Raw genomic sequence first — 5,987 nt, forward strand, 5'->3', positions numbered from 1 at the left:
AGTCAGTCTACTTCAGTTAGTAGTAAGTCTCAGTCTTAGTAGTGAGTACTAAGACTACTAGGACTAGGAAGTAGGACTATGCTATTCCAATCCTATCTTCTATCTTCTAGACTAATAGTAGCTAAAGTCACTCCCAAAGGGAAATAAGAACCGACACAGCTTCTGCTCTTCCTCCGCTATATAAGTTCATTTCTGATTCAATCAAAGCGTATTCGTCACTTCAAGCTTTGACGCAGTCAAGCAGCAAAGACCTAGACCTCTTCTCTTGCCTTCGTCCCTTCGCTCCTTGATAACACCTTCTTCCTGAAATGAAAACATCTGCAGAGCATATTCTCGTCATCCCATCTCAGAAGAAGAAGGTAATGAATGGGCTAGGAAGACACTGATTAGAAAAGCGTAGGGGTATGGTATTTTTGAAGTATATATTAAGCGTTATTTCAGCCTCTTCTCATGCGCAAGCACGGGATTTGTTTTGTGGGCATCCTCCGCTTTCAAGCTTCAGGCAAAAAGAGCAGACAGGCACTAAAAAAAAAGGGAATAGATAGAAAAGAAACCCCCTTTTCTGTCTGGTAATAGGCTTTCACCCCGAAACTAACTGCAAAAAGAAGGATTTATAATGAACAAATCTACTCATTGGAGAACTTGTTATAGAAAAGGCGCACTCCTCATATAGATTAGTGGGAAGGTTTCAGCCTGTTAGCTCATCATTCGTTTCGGGCCTAGCCACTCCTGCCCTTATTATTTCCACTTTGTTGCTTCTTTACTTTTTATTAAATATATAAGAAAAAAAAAAAAAGGATGGATACTTCTTGCTCATGAGTAGCTATCACTTTCCTCTTCTCCGCTAAAACCACTTCAAGTGGGTACCCTTTCTTTTTTAGTTATTTCTTTGTAATTTGCTGCTAGAATATTAAGACTAGTTAGAGCATAAGGATTAGCAGAATCGTAATAAAAAAATGGTTTTATAAATAAAATAAATAAGAGGAAAAATTCCCATACTTCTATATAGTACGAAGCACGCGTAGCACTTGCTAAGAGTTACCTAATTGATTGAATACCAGTAAATTTACCACAAGAGTCTACTCATTTCCGCAACACAATTTCATTGCTTTGGATGCGGCTCCTTTAACTGCTAATCTTTTTCCACCCGAAGGCTAGTTAAACATATGTCGAAAAGAGTCGTATCTGAATTTCTATCTGATGAGGATACTGCTGCAGCGGCTGAGTCTGTGGTAGTATGAATTCTCTTTCGGACCCTTCTCGATTAGTGTATATGAAAATGTCTTTCATCTCTGCCTCAGTGAGCGGTGGCTGGACAAGATCGTAGTGAAATCGCAGTTTTTCTAGCAACACTTTAGAGGGATTTAAGAGTGAGCTATGCCATGGAGGAAGTCTTTCAATCATGGTAGGCTCAGTCATCGATTGAGTCGAGCTAGGGTTCGAATCTTCCTGTGAGTGAGGGCGAATACTATACTTTATATAGGCAAGGCTCCTTCCTCTTGTTCAGGTTCTTATGAGTATAAGAAGAGGTAGTAGTAGCCTGAGCTCCCAACCGTGCTCTTTCATCCGTAACCCCTCCGATCACCTTGTCTTACCCAAGGTCGAAGAAAAGTTCCTGAACTGAGCTCACTGCCCTAGCCGTATGACGATGAGTCTGGCTCGGCTATTAGGCACCTTTGGTCTAGGCTTTCTCAGGCCTATCCAGAAGTCTGAAGTTCCGTCTACAGAAGGTCTAATTCTGAGCCGAAGCTCTATTTATTGCCCTATTCCCTTTCCTGACCAAAGTCACTACTAAGGAGGGGCCGGGGCGGACTGCAATTCGTCTGAGCTTAGTCTTCTCTTCTGAGACGATTGGAGGCTGGGGAAAGGGCACTCTTGAAGAAGGGCAAAATCTGAACTCGGAACTAAGCGATTGGCAGCTACTTTTTATTCTATTGAAGAATGTAGAACTCGGAAGAAAATAAGAATAGGGATGGATCCACGTCGAGCCATCCTTCTCAGTCTCGCAGCATCAATTGAATCGGCAGACACAAAGACGAAGACAGAGACGAGCTAAGATGTAAAGTAGTGGAATGGAAAAGGATGGACGAGTGGAATGAGGGAAAGCGGCTCAATTGACAAAAAAGAAGAGTAGCCCCCTTCTGCTTCTGCCTAATCCGTCCGTCCCGGAAAGGTCAGCAACCCAGAACCACTCTCTAGTTTCGACCCCCAAACAGAAGAGGGAGGACATTCTCTTTCACCTCCGGAACAAATTCCAAACTGGGTGGAAGAGGTGGATCTTCCCAACGAGTCTCCCTCGGATACGGTGAACGACCTACGATTAAAGTGTGCTTCCAAGCAAGCTTTGTTAGGGGAACTCCCCTTATAGCCTTTCCCCGTGGAAGTACGATTTTCTTTGGTGAAAGGATAGCAGTCAAGCCACAAGAGAAGAGATCATTAACATCGACGCTTCCAAGATCCAACCTAAGAGAGTAGGGAGTTCGGTCAGAGACTAGAAAAGTACGAAATCCTCCTTAGCACAAGCACTAAGTAAGCTCCCAACCTCTCCCTGTAGGTCGAGCACTTCGTTCCTTACTTTCCAGTCTTTTTCTGAAGTTCCAGATAGATTACTGTAAAATAGGTTCTTCTGCCGCTTCATTGTAAGATCGGCATACGAGGGTGTCAGCACTAAGAAAGCAAATCGGACAATAAGGATCAGTACTAAGTTAGAAGGAAACTAAGCATCCGGCCCTAAGCAAAAAAAAAAGGATAGTACCGTCAGTGTCATCACTTAATCGGGTACATCTGGGTTGGTGGAAACTAGGTCCGCGTGTAAAAGAAGATCTCCGTTATGGAGTCCCGGCCGAAGCAGGCTCAGGATATGGGCAGCGCATATGACATGACAGACGGTCAGGGAATTCTTTTCTTAATAGAGTACCAGACTTCTCGGCTATATGACCAAAGATCAGGTCTCCGACCAAACTTCCCTTAGCTACTTTGAAACTACACATTTCACACTAAATTCAAAGGGCTTAACGATCTGTACACGCCTGACTTATCCCTTATTCAGGATTGGTTATTTTCTCATACCGAAACGAACTTAGTTTCTCTAATTCCAACCGGAGCGATGTGGGGAACTTGCACTCCTGATAACAAATAAAAGCTGGATTCTATCTCTTCCTTCTGTGAAGCGTATGATCCTTCGGCACCTCTGGAGGTTTCCAAACCAAAGTAGCGGACTTAGCAGTCCCTACCCGAGTCAAGCCTCATCCTTGGAAGAAGACCTTCCAACACGATGACCTCAGCTTGAAAGCGAGTTTCAGTGATCTGAGGGTGAATAGATAGAATACCGGAATCGGAATTCCACTAGTGAGGTAAGCCCGGTCAGGGCTAATTCGAAGATCTTAGTGAATAGGGCACAGGACAGGGCCTGTCTACAAAAGGCTTTGAGCCACCCTGGCCAAAGTAGCGCTTAATCGTGGTTGGGGCATTCCTTCTTTTTGATGACTTGCTTTAACCCGTACATAGCTTTTCTCAATTCTGACACATAATCGTAATCAGGGTGAGCTTTGCCTTGTCCTTGTGTATTTTCTTTTTTTTTATTGGTAGTAGTAGTAATTGTTCCTGAAGGGGGTACCTGTCCCCCCTCGCAGCAACCTCTACAGACCCCTAGTACCCCTCTCAATAAAGCTAAAAAATCTATCATCATTCTTCTTCTATTGAAATTTTCTAATGCCTTAGGCGTTTACCCCTATCTTTCAAGTTAGACTCGCTACTGCAGAATGCAGAAAGAAAGTACGGTCTAAGAGAAGGAGTCACAAACCTTCAACTCATCGAGGTCGCTTGACTAAGCGCTTTCTCTCTCTATTCGATTTGCTCTTGACGTAGTGGCCCCATTTCTCTAAGACTAAGATCGATAGACGAATGCGCCCCGTGATTAAGAGAAACTTATTAGTCCCAGAGTCTTGAAACTCAGCGCTGAAAGCCCAGTCAGCTAAGGAAGCTCAGTCAGTTGATAGATGTAACACTAAGCCAATCTGGAAAGTTGAGTAGAATCAATCAACTGGCATACCTTGAATCTAACCGACAATCCTTTCTTTCTATTCACTCCCAAGGTCGATGGGTCTCATAGCAAACCAGTCATTCATCTCGCTTCGGAGTAAGAATCTTTTCTCTGGGTTATGGCCTGTCAGGCCTCGTTTTACCCTGTCTCGAATGCTTCTCGGTTCCATCCCATCCACACCACGCCCTTGTTTCTCCCGCTAGAGCTTGCCTAGCTGTCCTCCGCCGACGGAAACCCGTTTAGGCTCGTTCTAGACGAAAGTCAGGACTTAGAGCTTCCGGAGGTCAGCTCTTCCTAAACCAGGTGAAGAACGTCTTATTCCAGTCTCTTCTATTCCTAGTCCTCCTCCCCTCCTTAATCAGAGAAGGTGGGAAAGCCAGTTCGAAACTAAGAGTTGGGGACGCAAGTCATCCTTAGATGAGATTATGATTCCTTACGGCCATAAAGCCCGTAGAAAATGGAACAAAGAACAACCAATAAGCCTCGGCAAAAAGAGAAGGCTAGAGCACTCCCAAGGCAGAAGCCAGAGTTAAGTCTCACCAGGGATTCTATTCCAACCTCTGCTATTCCCACGACCTTTAGAGGATATGCCATTGAATTTAGAATACGCCTCTGTTCTAGGCTTCAATTACTAAACCCGGTGAATCCATTCCCCGGGAAGTTAGGTAGGCAAGGAATCCAAGCCCGACAGGATGACATTCATCTTTATATATCTCTTAGCCCAGACTTCCGCAGATATAGTAGACAAGGAAGAAAGTAAGAAGAATGGAAGGCTTAAGTTGCAGTTACAGGCTTTCTAGTTAGAGTTAGGAAAGCTCCTCCATTCCAATGCCCTCTGGCCGTCTATTGATCAAAGTGAAGATTAAGAGTAAGTTGAATAGATTCAGGATGATGAAATGCCTTAGAAAGAAGTGACTCCTAGACTTCATTGCTATTGTCTTTTCCCCTTCCAGTGATGATTGAGAAGATGCCTCGGCCGCATAGCCTTAGATTCTATTAGGATTCCTTACAAGACAAGGTCTTTAATTCCCCGTGAAGTTACTGAGTAAAAGAGTCTAATAGGAAGTTACAGCCTTCTTCAGATCAGCCCGAGATAACTCATTCTATTGCTTACTCCCGCCTATTCTATTCCAAAGCCATGGGGCACTTCACAACAACTTACTTGGTCGTCTATGTACATTGAACCTTTGTTTGCGAAAATCTCATACATAAGAGAAGAAAGCTGCTAGCAGAGGGTGGAGGAGTGCTAAACATTCGTGGATGGATCGAGTGAAGTGTACTGATTCCTTTCGAGATTGGGTTGGTGTTCCGTTACAGGGGCCCAGGAAGGAAGTTGAATTTGCTTTGTGGTATCGTAGAAAAAGAAAAGTAGCTGCAGATGAATGCCCAGAATAAGCTGCCTTAGAATAGGCTATGGGACTTGAGGCAGAGAATGTCCTTACTGTCTTAGTTCAGTACATAGAGCGGCTATGAGTAGGAGCTTGAAGCCTACCCGCAGTTGATGGTCTTGTTGGAATATGCGCAGTTCCCGACTCCGAAGCTATTTCATCCGTTTTCGATTGTTTAAGTCCTTACCGGGTGAAAGGCATAAAAGAATGAATACCAGGCGCAAGCTCAAGGCGAGACAAAACAGAGAATACAGTAAGCGATCGAAAGCTGGATTCACAGGCCAACCTGGCTGACTTACCACAGACAGTGGGGCAGAGAATTTCTTTTAAAAAAGGAAGAAAGAATCAAATCCGAGGAATAGCGTAGTATAGATGTGTCCTTGGGAATCCAATTTCCTTCTTCTCTTGGTTCTCATTGGGATAAGGCTCTAGTTCGACTAGCTTGAAGGTGGGCTTGCTTAGCAGTAGGAATTGGATATAGAGCTGCAAAAGCTTAACTTGGCTAGAGGGGAAGGTCGGAGTTCACACCCGCTTTCATTTAATATGGATAGAAACCC

General features: G+C 44.1%; 1 protein-coding gene across 1 annotated transcript in view; it reads right to left on the reverse strand.

The window, feature by feature from the left end:
- LOC127745503 (ATP synthase subunit a-like) overlaps window positions 1–766 on the reverse strand; it is a 3,430-nt gene extending 2,664 nt beyond the window's left edge. Inside the window, exon 1 of the mRNA XM_052258281.1 lies at window positions 1–766. This exon is cut by the window's left edge and continues 2,664 nt beyond it. The gene's annotated coding sequence lies outside the window, so the exon portion shown is untranslated.
- Between the last annotated feature and the right edge of the window lie 5,221 nt (window positions 767–5,987).

Source organism: Arachis duranensis, chromosome 1 (assembly GCF_000817695.3).
Source record: "Arachis duranensis cultivar V14167 chromosome 1, aradu.V14167.gnm2.J7QH, whole genome shotgun sequence".
NCBI classification, from domain to species: domain Eukaryota; kingdom Viridiplantae; phylum Streptophyta; class Magnoliopsida; order Fabales; family Fabaceae; genus Arachis; species Arachis duranensis.